Genomic DNA, 16,408 nt, shown 5'->3' with positions numbered 1-16,408 from the left:
CCTTTTCCCCAGTATAATTTGGTGCTTAGTTATGTGGCTTTCAGTAGGTTTTGCTTATGAACATTTTTTTTCTTTTACTCAAGGATTACTTAGGCTTATTTATTTATTCACTAGATTTATAAGGATGCCCAGTTCAAACAATGTGACTCTGGGTGGCATACAACAAAAAGCAAACAATAAACCAAACCCCCTTCCCCTAACACACACATAACATTAAAACGTGACCAATATCTAAATATAAAATACAAAATATAAAAATGGCAACCAAGCACCATAACTGAGTAACTAAAAGGGGACTCCTCTCAACTGGCCCTTAATGCCTAGGGGAAAAGCCAGGTCTTAATGGCTTTCCTAAGGGCAAGCAGAGTTGAGACCTGTCATATATCAGGGGGGAAATCATTCCAGAAAACAGGGGCAACCACAGAAAAGGCATACTTCCTAGGTCCCATAAGATGACAAGATTTAAAAGAAGGAACCTGGAGCATGTGGGGCAGGCAGATGTTCTTGGGAGAAGGAGGTCCTGCAAGTCACCTGGTCAAATACCATGTAGGGTTTCAAAGGTGATAACCAGCACCTTGAATTACACCTGGGTGCCTATTGGAAGCTAGTGCAGGTCTCAGAGTAGCGGTGTTACATGGGCATAAAGAGATGCACCCATAAATACCTGTGCCACTGCATTTTGGACCAACTGAAGCTTCTGGATGGTCTTCAAGGGCAGCCCTGTGTACAGCATGTTGCGGTAGTCTAACTGGTAGTGACTAAGGCATGAATGACTATGAGCAGTGCCTCCCAGTCCAGGAATGGGCACAATTGGTGCCCAAGACATAGTTTTACAAAGGCCCCCTGGCTACAGCTGCCACCTGCTCTTCAAGCAGGAGCTGTGAATCCAGGACACGCCTCAGCTTGTGCGTCACATCTGAACAGGGTGGTGGGTAGGCTCATATAAGTAATAGCTTTCCTTTATTCAATGACTTCGTAGTTGTGGTGCATATTCTGGCTGTGTACAGAAACCACCACTCTCAGTCATCTTAGGCCATTTGACTATTAGCCTATGGCTGCACAAAGATTTAACTTAGTGTATTGCATGTGATTAGTATCCTTTAACATTCCATCTCCAGTGATAGGGTGCTCCAGTTTTACCCAGAACTTCCATTCTTCCTTTGGACATGTCAGTTGGCTGCTCTGAGGCAATCTGGCAGTTGTCTTGGAATAAATCTTGTAAAATAGGAAGTGGTTGATGATATTCTGGTTGTGTGCCATCCAGAACACTATGAGTCATTTTTATGTTTTGAAATATGTCCTTCCAGAAAACTGCCAAATTTCCATGGTCAAGAGTATGAACAAAATGTTCCAATGTTTGCCAAAACATTCCATCTCTGTAGATTGAAGTGTTTGCACCTACCTGACACTTACATCAAGTTGTAGCCAGCTCCAATGACAATCTTTTATCACTTTATTCAACTTGGACTTACGATTTCTAACACATTGTGTTTTGTGTGTATACATTTTTTCTGTCTTTGATAATCTATAATGGCTAAAAATGGATTATCCTACAAGAGGATAAAAGCCTAATTTCATTGTTAATTAAAACAGTCTCAGTAAAAAAAAATTGTTTATCTATAACAGTGTGCCTTGTTGGATATATTAATAGTTAGCAAACAAACATCGCTCAGACTTGCATCCTGATGCCAGGCTCCCTGGCCAAAATCCAGAGCTGGCGGGTAGCTAGTAGGAAAACACTGTTTGAGTTAATTCCCATATATCCTGCCAAAGCACTTTATCTTCTTAAATCTCATTCCCAGAGGTGGGAAATGGGAGACAGCGTGAGAATGGCAAGAGGAGAAAGAAGTTGTCATTTCAAGGCCATGAAGCACTTCCCTGTACCTCTTCTGACCATTACCAGACTGGATGTAACACCTGAACTGGGCAAGATCATTTAGGAAAAGATAGATACAAATTCATGCTTAGTGATAAATCTCTCTAGATGTCCTGAATATGACTGTATATGTTTATTGTTGCAGATAGACATACCCTCTGAGTAAGCACTAGTGTGCTCCCCCCAAACACACACATTTATTCAAGGCAGTTACCCAATGGTTTGACTCTGTTGTCATGATGGCAAGCAGCCAGATGAACACCAAGTCTAGAATGTATCTGCATCTCCCAGGGTTTATCTGGAAGCTCAGATTTAGGGCTCTTCTTTCCATTCTTCTAACAGAAGGCAACAATACCATGTGGCATAAAGATGAGAATGTTCAATTCAACTAATTATTTTCCACCAGCCCAACCATATCTCAGTTAGGTTTAGAGCTACAAGATTTGGGCTACTTATATCCAGATAGTCATTACATGTTGGAGCTCTCTGAATCTCTTTGATGACCATCTACTAGTTGTCTAGATTTTGCAGCCTTGATAGTCCTTCCTGTAACTTTCCTATTGCAATCAGTAAATTAATGAGTAACTTAATTTCTTTGCTTTTAAAGGGACATAAAACACATTGCTGTACATATCTCTCTGAAAACAGGTCCCACCTAGTTGCAAGGACTTTATGCCTCTTTAAAAACAACATCAGTCATCAACAGACTGCAACTAAAAGCTCTATTCATTCCCTACTGAACCCTGTCATATTTAGTGAAAAAACAAATTATGAAGAGAAAAAATATAATACAAATATTTTTGGGCTCATTACTTGGTCTCTTGAACATATTGTATATAATATTGAGACTGATTTTTCTTGCTCAGTAGGATCCATACCTGATAAAGCCAACTGAAATCTATCTCTTGATACAGAAAATATACTTGCAGAATTTATCAATCTATGTGATAGTTATGTTTCTTTAATAACCATCAGATTCTGTGGCAAAAATCTGCAACTGAATATGTTAATTTCTGTAGTTAACGGGGTGGGAATTTTGCTGGTGTAAAACACCTGATTTTCGTTTTGCTCAACGTTCCCTAGAAAAGAGAATATCATGTTGATGTACGTGCTTTATTAATCATTTTGGTGTACTTTGCTTTATTAATTTATATATTTATTCGATTTTCATGCTGTCCAACTTCACTCAACTCTGGCCAGCTTACAAAGGAAAGAACAGTATTAAAAACAACAGGTAAATAAGAATACATTAAAATAACCCCACACCACCACCAAAAGATGACAAAATAGTTACAAGATGGCAATCCTGACAGTACACCAATCTTAAAGCGGATGATGGTGATGGGCAGGGGGGTGAGGGATGCATCCACCATAACCCAAGACTTGGGAGAATAGCCAGCTTGTCAAGGTCTTCCAGAACGTCATCTGAGTGGGAGCCATCTGGATCTCACATGGAGGCCTGGTGGTAATAGGCTACATCTATGGCAGTGTTGTCCAAACGTGGCCACTTTAAGATGAGTGGACTTCAACTCCCAGAATTCCCCAGCCAGCCATGCTGGCTGGGGAATTCTGGGAGTTGAAGTCCACTCATCTTAAAGTGGCCAAGTTTGGACAACACTGATCTATGGTAATTACCTCTTCTAGATATCCCAGGACCTTTTTAAAAGGATGCAATTGTTCAAGGTGTTGCACATGAACGGGGAGCCATTGAAAGTATAATTGAGTACCTGAAATATTCAGATGGAATAATATTTTTCACTGAAGGCAGGAAACTTAATTGATTAAAATATAATGGCAAAAGTTTAATTCAGTATTTTGGTTTTCTTCCACATACTCCTGATTGGGGATGTATAAAACTCACTGTTCTGAGGATAGAATATTCCAATGTTCCCCAGAATATTACATCTTTTTTTCCCGGAGCACACTGATCCAGATGTTCCAGGGATGGTTCAGCAGTTTTTCAGAATGAAATCTTCTAGGATAGAAAGCGCTTTGCAGTTTTCAGGATGGAAAACAGAATTTTCCAGAGAACACCAGAATACTTAATACTTGGAATTGTGAGTTTTACATAAAACCACTTCTGATTAAAAAAAAAAAAAGAATGGGGAAAAAATTATTTCGACTTAGGATGCAGTGAGAAGAAAGTGAGTGTTGAGGAGGGGAAAGTATTCAAATGAACTTGGTGTCCTTGGGCCTGCAGTGTTTAAATACAGCAAACAAAAATGATTATGGTGACTAGATTAGGTTGGTAAACCAAGTGTAATTCTACATGGAAAGGATAGACCTTGCTTTAGAGATCCATGCTGTACTGACACCTTGCATACCTAGGCTGGATTTATGTAATACTATATGTTCAATCCAGAGATGCCTTTAAAGATAGTTGAAAAACTTCATAGAATCATAAGACTCAGAAGTGACTTTAGAAATCACTTGGTCCAACTCCCTGCTCAAGGCAAAGGCCAGTAGAGCAGCTCTGACAGATGACATTCCAGGCTCTGTTTGAAGACCTCCAAGGAAGGAGAAATCAACACCAGCCAGTCCAGAATGTGGCTTCAAGTCCAGATGTGCTGTGCAGTGCAGTCTGAGATTGTAAACTCTATACAGTACTTGTTCCACACTAATTCTCAGTGCAGTTTTGGAACCAATACCAAATATTGGTCTTCAAAACCCTGAATAGGTTTGATGGCTTCACCTAACCAAATCAACTTGCCTACAACTTGGAAATCAGCATCAGAAGGGACTCGTTTGTGTGGGCACCTATAACAGCAATTACACTGATGTGCACAAAGGCTATAGCTTTTTTAGTAATGACCCCACATGTCTGTAGAAAAATTAATGCCTTGAAGGTCCTGTAACTATAAATGCAAAGGCACTTGTCTAAGCCCTCTTCTGGTGTTTGAAGAATCATAAGAGTTGGAGGATATCAGATAGGCCAGTTGGGTGGCATTGTCTTATTTTAACATTCATTTTAAGTGTTCACTTTTTATTTGCAATTCCTTGTTGTGGTTTTTACTTATAAGTTTCCCCCTGCCCCTTAGGAAAGTTAACTCCAAAAGGATGCTTATAAATTGGTCAAATAAATGCATACCTAAAAAGAGAAGAAGTCCTCCACCCTTGTAGAAGAAAAATAAGAGCATTTTGTGAAGGCCAACACTTCTCTCAATTCTTTGACTGCCAAACCATGCACTAGAAGTCTTCCACAAAAGAACTGGAGAGAGAAAAAAATCTTCCAGTAATATAAAATAATATAATCACTGAGTAATTAAAAAAATCAGGCTAAAACTGAAACCCAAAAAATGTTAGGATAGTTTTGCCCAAAATGTGGTTTTTAGCTAGAATAACTAACTGAAATTTCTTCTAGCCTTTTCCCTCACCTTTTGCTTCAATTATTTCAAAGACCCAGAAATAACAGAGAATGCTAAGCAGCTTGAATGGAATTTTACTAAACTCTCTGCCCTCGTTATGTTTCTGCTACTTTATAGCCCAAGTTAAAAGATTACAAATTATCCCTCCCTTATTTCTCTCCAATAGCAAGAATTTTATGGGAACAGCCCACCAATGCCTTTGAACAAATTATAGAAGGTCTGAGTAATGCTGATGAATTGATAACTTTGAATTAAAGATTTACCTTATGGGACATTAGATGAGACTGGCGATTGTGTCCAGCATGATGGAGTCTACACATGGTTTAGGATTACTTCTTTTTATAAAGCCAGCTGATGCCTTCTAAATGATAAAATATTTCAGAGAGAAAATGATCTGGATAAAAATATAACCCTGTCCTTGCCGACTTGGACCAAAATGGATTTAGGCTTATAACGTTGTTAATTTGTTTTGAATACTGTATGCCACCCAAAGTTATTATGGAGGAAAAAAAAAACCAAGAAGGAAATAATCTTTACTTTCCCTTCTTTTTTCCTTAATACTTTTAAAAATATTTTCCCTGAACAGCTTTACATTTTGAATAATAGCTAGCCTTTGGTGGCCAGAAACTTTAGAAACAAGGCACTGTTGTAATGCTTAAAATTATTCATTATTCAACAATGACAAACAAATTATGGATAATGCACTTTATATTGTTAAGTAACAAAGGCATTTAAAAATCTATTTCAATTTTTGGAAAAAAAAACCTGACTTCAAAATTTCTGTAGATCAAGATGGATCTAATATGACATCCTCTTTTCAATAAAAGTCAATAAGACCTTTGAGGAAATAACTTTTCCTTTTGATTAGTGTGTGTGTGTGTGCGCGCGCGTGTGTGTGTGTCTGTATGATATTTACAGTTTATCAACTGTATTGTCCTTCAATTTATGTATCTATCCTATTTGTAAGGCCAGCCTGCTCCATAATAACTTTGGGTGGCATACAGTATTCAAAACAAATTAATAACATTAATAGAATAAAAAAATGCGAACATCAGAGAAAATAGAACCAACATCTTTTCAGCACTTGTATTCTCTCAAGTGGCTTACTACCCAACTAATTCTGAGGCCTGGGGTGGGGGGCGGCATTTGAATGAGGCAATGGTAGAGATGCTGCAAATCATGGAGTGGGGGAATGCTATTCCAGAGGACAAGTAGCATGACAGAGAAGGCTTGCTTCATGGGTTCCATCAGATGGCACCATTAACTGATGGGACTGGAAACCTGTCAACTCTGCCCGATTGATCAGGACAGGGAGAGACAAATGGCCCATCATACAGAGAAATCCTATGACATGAAGAGCTTCATAGGTGATAATCAGCACCTTGAGTTGTATCCGGAAGCCTACTGGTAATCAGTGCAGTCACAGAGCAGAGGTATTACATGGACATACCACGGTATGCCCATAACAGCTCATGCTGCTGCATTCTGGGCCAGCTGAAGTTTCTGAGTGGTCTTCAAGGACAGCCCCTTTGCAATAGTCCACATGCACCAGATGGATCTGTGTGAAGGCCTTCCTTGCCACAGCTGCCACCTGCTACTGAGCAGGAGCTGTGATTCCAGGAAAAAGCCTAAATTGTGCACCAATGCCAAATAGGGGAGTGCAGCGCTGTTCAGGACTAAAGATGGAAAGTTTCCCTTTCCAAATGGTCCAAATACCTGCTTACATTCCATCCTACAGCCACTCAATCTTCTTGTAGTTGAGCTTGAATCTACTCAGACCTCCACAACCTTCAAACACTGGGACCAGACCTCCACAGTATCAGTTTGTTGGCCTGGGGTCAATTGGGTATTCTAATTGTTTGGGGGATACCTAACAAACCAACAAATGATTAGAAAAAATATGTGCCTCCAGTGTGCGTCAGGCCTTCTATAATTTGGGTCATGTCCATAGTTTCCATGATGGCCATGAACTCCTAAGCTGCTCCAGACTCAAGATCACCCAGGTAGAGGTTAAAGTTCCAAAGAACTATGTGTCTTGAATACTCCTTGGCCAACCTGGTGGTGGAATCAGGCAGTTCAGGCAGGAATGTTGCTGCACAAGGAGTAGAACTGGTCTTTGCCCTTCAAGATAGTAGTGCTAGCTTCTGAAGCTTTAAATGAGTAAGGGACTTTCCTCACTTGCATCTATGTTCACATTATAAATATTGCCTGGCAAGAATGTTTCTCTGCCCTTGACATTGCTTTCATTTTGCTCTGAACCCATGCATGAAACAGCCTTATGTTGTCCTTAGCTATATGCTATCAACATTTTCCCCTTAAGCTGACAGCAACTAGTGGCTGTTTCAAGGTGTGACAAATCTAACTCACTTCATCACGTATGCAGTTGGTGACCAAATCAGGTGACCTATGGGGTGGGGGCAGAATCAAACCACTTCAGGCTGGTGCAGGCACACTCCTGCCCTCTGGTCTTCAGATATGATCCTCCACTGCCATTCACTTTTTCTCCTCATCTCATGGAAAGTGCCAGTTTTGAAAGAGCCACAATCCCCTGAAAGCCAGAAACCATAGTTCAAAAAAACTTATCCCTCAGCTATTCAGTGGGCTTGGAGAGATGCCCAGTTTTGAGAGAAGTGGGGTCTCTTGAAAGCAGACCATGACTTTTTACAAATGACTGCAAGCCTACCTAATAGCTGTTGAGTAGACTAACTGAGATACCTATTTTTTCGAGAGTGTAATCACTTGTTTTATGAGCAAGGATTAGCACTTTTCCAAACTCCACACCTCCACAGGTTTGTTCAGAGGGCTTGTGCAGGTGCAGAGTTTTGAAAGAGTGGTAAATCTGCAATCTCCTAAGTGGAAAAGAATAACAATATGGATCTAGCTATCTTTCAAAGCTTGTGAAGCTGGTGAGTAGATCCATCTTCTCTTACTCTGCCATGCCATGCCTTGCCATGAAAACAGGTAAGCTTGAATCAAGCTGCCTATCAAAACTTGACCTCTCCCATCCCTGTCCATCCTTACATCACTATTTTGGTTCCTTGATTGCTAGTAACATTTGAGGAAAGGGAGAGCAGCAAAATTATAGCATTTAGCCAATTACTTTGCTTAACATGCTCTGCACACTTGAAATGAAGATACCGCTGTTCAGTGGCAAACTGGAACAGAAGGAATAGTACAGAGCAATGAGGACAGTATATGTTATGTTTTATGGTATAGTTTTCCATCCATTCAAGGATAGATAGGTAACACTTTTACTTGGCTATTGGGAAAGGCTTAAGAGCCAAGATAGATATGATATGAACTTGTCAACAGATTACAATCTTTGTCAGACAACCAAACACCACAAAGTAAAATAAAATTAAAAATTAAAAAAAAAAGGTGGAAAAAACACAGGACCTTTTCTTTTTCTCTGAAGCAGCACACTTACTACAGATTTTACTCCAAAAATGAGATTTGATTACCTGTACCTCAAATCATGCTTAGATGAGCAGTGAAAAAACGTTTTAATGCTGCTGTGGGGTTTTTTGGCTTTCAGTTTTGGATTGAACATTTTTAATACTTCTCATCTTGCTTTTAACATTCAGTATTTGGGTGGCTTTATAAATCTGGGGGGGGGACGGGTTCAAGGGCAACAGATCCAAATGGAGAAGTCTTTATAAACATAAAAAATCTGTTTAACAAGTTCTTACAAGTTAATCTAGCAAGCTGAATATAAGCAGTCTCATACTTTGGGGGGGGGGGCAGTAAATGCCAGTGAGAATAGAGCATTCATAAATAGGCTATACTCAATTTTTCAAGTATATGGCATGTACTTGAAAAATACTTGTAGATGGATTTTTCACATCTACAGAAAAAGGTGAATATCTGCCATGATTGCTGTTTTTAATAACTAGAATCTAATGTAGAGGAGGATTACATCTTTCAATGCCAAATAACAGCAAGGACAAAAGAATGACCTTCACATCCTGCATTTGAATCTCTGCTGGAAAGGAAATGCTTAACTGAATGAACTTTGTTCTGAAACTCAGTAAGGCAGTTCTTAATCCACCTCTTTTCTCCTCCAATCCTGAATCCTTTCAGGAAACAGCCCCCCAGAAGGTAGATTTTTTGTAAAAAAAAAAGAATACCAATGTAATTGTAATATTAAGTAATTCCTGCAGGTTGCCAAAAATGTATGGCACCTTTGACCCTTGCGCTCCTTAACAGCTTCATAAATAGCCTCAGCAAAGAACTGTTGAGTCCCACTTAACCTGACTTACAGACTCCTGCCTCTTGTAAGGACCGTTCTGAGCTTCAACCATGAAGGCCTTTCTCCTCCTCGTTGCCATCTTCCTGTTTTCCCACCAGGCAACTGCAGGTAAGAAAAGAACTAAAATGATCCAGATGGTCTAGGGGACAAATAAATTTGAGACTTACCTGCTTTTCACAATGATTCTAGACATATTTTTATTTCTGGTATTGACCACCGTCAAAGTGTGTTATGGGTGTTTCAACCTTCAAAAGTTAAAAGGGGTGTTCCCACCCCATTTTTCCAACAAGAAGGATATGCCAAGGCTGGTCTCAGGACAAAGATCTGTTTCGTCCTAATGACAAAACAGGGCTGATTTATCAGATGTGCCTGATCCCTTAGAATAAAGTGCTGATATCTCCTCAAAAGTGGGAAAACTTGTATTATTTAGCATTATGGGACCCATGGGAAGGGTTATCTGTAAGTCTTTCTTCAAGATTAAAGGCTGAAGGTACACTCACAAAATTATTATTTATTTTATTTATTATGTTTCCAATGGTATCTCTCTCATGTATGCTGGGAGAAAAAGAATAAGGAAGCAAAAACAAAAACAAGAACAAAAAAACCCAGGCAAACTGATAAGAAAATTGAGAAAATGCATGACATTATTATAGAAGGCAGATATATATAATCCCCCACCTGCCCGACACATTTACTTTAGTTGTTCTACTGTTAAAATAAATTACTACTATCCCATATATGATTTTTTTTAATAAATCTGAAATCTGCCTTCTATTTTCCCCAGTTTTCTCCTCCTATGAAAGGGGCATCTGCTTCTAATTTTTTCTAGGGTGATTCTGAATTTCTTCAGAATCCTCTAGTGCTTCCTGCTCAACCTCTCTCCCAAATTCTCCAGCTTCTCTAGCTGCCCCGACTTTCTGATATAAAAGCTCCATGGGAGAAGCTGGTTCTATCCTCATTTAATGTGAGAAGGTAAAGCAGTTGCAGACCGTACAAGAAACGAGATAGGATGCTTGCATGCATTATAAAAATTAAGATAAGCACATTATCTGTGAGTATTTTACTGAATTTTTTAAAGCAATTTTTTCGCCAAACTGAAGAAAATGGTAAACAACACCGAGAGTTTTTTTTCTGCATCTCATTCTTGCCCCTCTACCTCTACCTTATTTTCCTTATTATGTTCTTTTAAATGCAATGTTTATTCTTTTTGGAATATATCATTGCTTTTTTTTTTTGGTCTGCCAGCTTCTCCCTTCCTCACCATGATATGTCTTTGATTCACAAATAATTTTTCACTCAAAAGATCTGAAATGCTTACAAATGTTTAGCTGCATTTTATCTACATGTATACACTCACTTAGGTAGTGCTGTTCAAATTATAGAGTCTCTTAAAGTTGTAAACACTCCCTCAGGCTACCCAATTTTAAGTTAATGAAATAAATATGTGATCTTCAGCAGTTCCTATATAACCCCCCAATTTTCCATGGCTGAGAATGGGCTTGAAACTAGCTCACACCAGTTTCTAGTAGAGCCTCTAGTAGATCATCTTCATCATAATATTATTATTATTAAGAATATAAACCATGAAAGATATAAGACCTATGAAAAGAATAAAAAAGTAAAATATTACTAATTATAAGTAAACATGGATTCTAACATGGCTTTTCCCCCCCCCCCATTTTGTATGTAGGAATTGGCCAAAGTGACCCTGCTAACCTTGCTTGTTTTCAAAGTGGTGGCTCCTGTAAAGTCTCATGTCCATTCCCTTCTGTAGCTTCAGGAGACTGTTTTGGTAGTCTGGTCTGCTGTAAATGGTAAGTCAATATTCCATATCCGACTCTCCTATTCTGCTCTAAGCAAATGCACCAATATCTTTTTCATATATATTTAAGTTTTATTGAAGAAAAATTGTGTACAGGATTAAAAACTACAGAAACATAAAGAGACAATTAGAAAAGAGAAAAAGAGATGAAAAGATAAAAGAAAAAGTGAAAACGGTGAATGTCAAAGAAAGAGAAAGAAAGAAAAAGAGAAATATTTAAAGAAGTAACTTCTGATCTTTGCAGCAGTACAAATGCAATGGTTTCAATTGCCAGGAAACATTTTTAGTTCAAATACTGCCAAAAATGTATCACACTGGATGCTTCTCTTTTCTTTAAGATGAATCTCTGTCTAACATAATGGTGTTCAGGAAGTCCTTAAAAACCTGGCTGTTCTCCCAGGTTGTGGAGTAGGGGGCTATTCAGCCACTATGGGTTATATTTTGTGCAGTGCTTAGAATTAGTGTCTGCACATGTATACATGTAGTCTTTTTTGTTTATTATTGTTTTTAATTCTCTGTAATGCAAGCCACCCAAAATTGCTCTCGAGTTGGGCAGCCTTAAATCTATACCTATAGCTATACCTATAGCTATACCTATTTACATCTACACCAAATCTATTTATTTTCCCTCATCCAGCTTATGAACTTTTCCCCAGTCTCTTGATCCCACAACTGTCTATATATATATATATATATATATATATATATATATATATATATATATATATTTAACATTCCCAACAACCTTCTTAAGGCCAAAGTTCTTTCCGTATGTTTCATTCTTAGTTGGTGAAGCTATAACGTTTCTTGGAAAGTGCAAACCTGCATCAGGAAGACAAAACAGAAGATCAACTTCCAATTCATAAAAATCTGACTAAAACATTCAATAATAATATATTCAGTGTTTAAAAGTCAAGAATAGTCCTACCAGTTTAGGCTAAGACCCACTTTAGTTCAGCATTTTGTTTCTCACAATGACCTCCGAGGTACTTGCAAACAGGAGATGGAGATACACCCGTCTCATCATTGTTTCCCCACAACTGGTATTTGGAGGTATGTGGCCCCTAACCCAGAGGTAACATTAATCCACCTGTGATTTCTTTCATCTCACCTTGGTCCCTTTTAAAAAATTGCATTATATTGGCTACTTTCCTCTGCCACTGAGCTTAATCTGAGGGAAAAGTTATATACTTTTTGGTAGGAGGTCAGCAATTTCTCACGTTGGTTATTTAAGAACTCTTGGGTGGATACTTCTGACAGACTTTTTTCAGTCTGTCAGAAGCATTATTTCTCATCTTAATGGTCACTTTCTTGTATATAAAAAAATATTCCTAACAAATGCTGCTTTTGGGGGTGGGGTAGCTGAATACATTAAAATATATAATAAATGAACAAATGTATAAATAGATAAATGACTTTAGAACAATATACTGGTGTAGGCTTTCATATAATACTTTTTATTAATGTCAGTGTTTTCAAAGTGGATTTGCTGCTGATTTATGGTCCCCTCTCATTTCTAAATCTGCAATTCTTGTATCTTTTTTAAAATGTCTATAGGCCCCGTCCAGGTCCAGCTTAAATTATCAGGAAAACTTTGAAGAACCTGAACAGTTCTGAAGAAGATATTGAAACTTAGTGGCTGGATGGTGTGCAGGCAATTCTCCTGAGATACAAATACTTTGATGGAATATATAATCTGGAAAAAGATAACAGTTAAACATATTGTTCTGTATATTAAAGATCTATAATAGCAATTGTATCTTTCCATTTAAAAGCATTAGCTATTAGTATACTCCTTTACTGTATCGAAGTGGGACTAAGTGCTAATCAGATAAAGTTGACCAAATGAGATTAAGAACATGAGAAAACGTATAATTTCCACAGGGCATGGTGGGTCCAGATATTACCTTGAGTCCTCCAAGTGCTTCACTGTTTTTGTTTAACTTTAGCTCAACTGGACACAAATTTACAAAATTTGATATAATGAATCACCTCAGAGTAGCTGAAAACAGTTCTCATGTGAAGAGTAGATGAATTTTCTAAATATACAGAAGGGCATTTCTACTTTTCAAGTTTAGAAACCAAGGATCAAGCTAATATTCATGAGAATGCTGGTATTCCCAGGACATTCAGTATAATATGGATGTATATAACTAGACATAGCACAGAACATTTAACAATCAAATATAATTGATGATGTTGAGATTCGGGAGAGAAAGAAAGACAGAAAGGACTTGTCCATAAACTTTTCATAAATTAGTCATTAAGTAGAACTGGATCCATTTTTGAACACAGTAGGATGATTTGGAAGCACTGCTAAGTCAAAAATATAGAAATTCCCTCTGGGGGACTCTGAGCTTGGTTGATTGGTGTCCTGGCCCATTAAATGTCCAACCTATCAAAATCTTATGATAACACTCTGGTTCTCTGCTGATATGAAGCTTTGATTTTTAGAGACCACAGCTGCTAATCCTTGGCCCATAGCCTCTCCAACTTCACCAAATGTATGGGGAATGAAAATTGGGTAGATGATTTCTCCAGTTTTCTCTAGGGAAAGGAGACATTCACCAATAATTCCTTCAGCAAGCTATTGAAAAGATCCTAGATGAGGAACCCATATGCCTTTTTAAATTGAATTAATATACGTGTTAGAATTATATCCCAACTTTCATCTAGGGGCTTAAGGCAGCATACGTAGCACTCCCTTTTCTAAATCTTCTCTGTAGTAGCAACCCTGTGAGGTAGGTTAGGCTGAAAGTGATTGGTCCAAAATCATCCAGTGAGTTTCCATGTCTGAAGGCAGACTTGAGAATAGATTTTCCCTCCAAGTCTTCTATATCATACTGTATTATGATGAGTGGGAAGCCAGGATGGTGAGAACCATTAAAGAGAGAATGAAACACATCACAACTAAGAATATGGAACAACATTACACATCTGCTTGTGTATCCCACCTTTCTCCCAGAGATCAAAAGGATTCTTTCCTCCCATTTTCTCCTGCAACAACCATCCTATGGGATGGATCGGGGTGACAAAGAAAATGAGAAGCCCAAAATCATCTAGTCACCTGGTGAACTTCTGTGACTGAGGATGGACATAAAATGGGACACCATTTCTATCTGACATTAGTATTTGGCATCATATGGGTGATAATGTAGGCATTCTGGAGCACACCTGCCACACATTGTTCCAATGACAAAGTTGGAAAGAGAAAGGAAGAAAACATAGTTGGACTATGTCCTAGGAAACAAAAATGAAGCAGTAGAATGATAATGTAGACATTCTGGAGCATGCCTTTTTCCCCACAGTCCCTCCAGCCCCACTCCAAGGAGTTCTTCCTGTATATCTTGAGTTTTGCATTAACAACTGGAGTACCAAAAGCTAGGGATGCCTAGAAGACACAATGCATTCAAAGTTAGGATATCACAAATTGTTCCAGGATTTGAGTGAGCTCAACCAAAAGCTTTTATTCTAGGAACTGTTGATGCTATTAAGATAGGATTGCAATTGCTGGCTTACTCAGAAGCAAGAGCTTACTCCCAAAGGTTCCTTTGAGATAATACATAGGACAGATTCCAAGCAATATTCAAAGGTTCAGGCACATATTTTGTTCCATCTTCAATCAGCTTCAGTGCTTTAGCCTGTAGACCCTAACCAAAAACAACTAGACTTTAGCAATAAATAAACCAGCAAAGCTACTCAAGAAGGCTTTTGTCATGCATTAGCCAGTTGTTTTCAAACAGCTCTTTCTTGCAACACAGCATTTGTCTGGATGACCATTCTCAGGGTTTATACTTGCAGTCAGCTGCAATCAGAAGTGCAGAGGGACCTCATTCTCCAATCTGGAACTGATGTCACACTTTTTGGCCTTGTTGTGCCTTCCTTTGGTGCTCAGGTATATTGAAATTCAGTGTGGGAAGCAAAAGGAAACCCCTTACCTTAACACAGTTACCAGAAATCTGCTCTCATAATTATGGACAGAAGTGTGGCTTCAACCAGACCAGTATGAAAAACCAACCAGGCTCCTAGAATATTTCCCGCTGAGCTCAGCAAAATTTTCTTTGTAGAATTTGTGGAGGTCGGAAGCAAGTCTACCTATTAAGTCCTATGCACCAGATCTGTACTCAGGGTGGGCTGGCTGTTCTGCCAGATTTCTGACCTTAAAATAGATAGGTTATGTGCATTTTTTTTTTTTTTTTTTTGCTGTTCTCCCATTTTAGCATGGGAATAATTATACTAACCAATGTAATGCAAATAGGAATGTGGAATGATATACAAATGCTGGCTATAATAATTACTTTTTTCAGTTAGATAAAGCCACATTCAATTTCAAGTACATGATGAGATAGATGTTTCAGAGCAGAGCAAGCAGCTTGGTTCCTTCCATAGAGTTGAATTTCAGCATCCATTAAGCTTTATCACTATGGCCAGTGTAAAGGGAGTACAGGGACTGCAGTTCAAAACAGCTCAAGAAAGCCCAGTTGCCAACTCCTGGATTAGAGAATGATCCAAATCTTACTCTTATTCTCTTTATTTTAATTCCTTCCACAAAAGCACCATACACCCCAGTTTCTCCTATCAAAGCAGTTAGGGAGTAAGATTTCTTAAAAATAACAATATTAATTTGTATTACCTTAATAGAAAATCATGTAAAAAGATTATCTGCCAGTTGTTGCATCTTTTACATTTTTATAGCAGTTCTTCAACCACAAACTACATAAAAGTATGCTTCTTATGCAAGTATCTGAATAATGCTTAAGAATTTTTGTCTGGACTTAAAACAATGCAATTGGATCAGAAGCTGGATGGACTGTCTATTTCTGTGTTTCAAAAATGTTCTGAATAGCCAAACAGATTTGGTTTTATGGTCAAGTTCAATCTGAAATTGATAGAACATACTAGCAAGAATGACATAGTTGGAAAGAGAAAGGAAGAAAACATAGTTGCACTATGTCCTAGGAAACAGAAATGAAGCAGTAGAATGACTTACCAGTTTTTGCCATCTAAAGATTTCTTCATTGTTAACACATTCTTTATACAACCAAAACACCACCTATATGCATGGCTATCATTTGATGGAGCATACAGAAATCATA

At 38.2% G+C, this 16,408-nt stretch overlaps 1 long non-coding RNA gene across 1 annotated transcript; it reads left to right on the top strand.

Moving 5' to 3' along the window:
- Positions 1-9,443: 9,443 nt before the first annotated feature.
- Positions 9,444-13,066, top strand: LOC103062665 (uncharacterized). The gene is made up of 3 exons (XR_456727.4): positions 9,444-9,598; positions 11,181-11,304; positions 12,870-13,066. It is a non-coding gene; the product is annotated as an uncharacterized LOC103062665 (long non-coding RNA).
- The last annotated feature ends 3,342 nt before the right edge of the window (positions 13,067-16,408 follow it).

This window comes from Python bivittatus, unplaced genomic scaffold (assembly GCF_059951505.1).
Source record: "Python bivittatus isolate LINGU-HERP-01145 unplaced genomic scaffold, Pbiv_v1 ctg000690_np1212, whole genome shotgun sequence".
Classification (NCBI taxonomy): Eukaryota; Metazoa; Chordata; class Lepidosauria; order Squamata; family Pythonidae; genus Python; species Python bivittatus.
The sequence above is the reverse complement of the archived record's forward strand: the minus strand, read 5'-3'. Positions and strand labels throughout refer to the sequence as shown.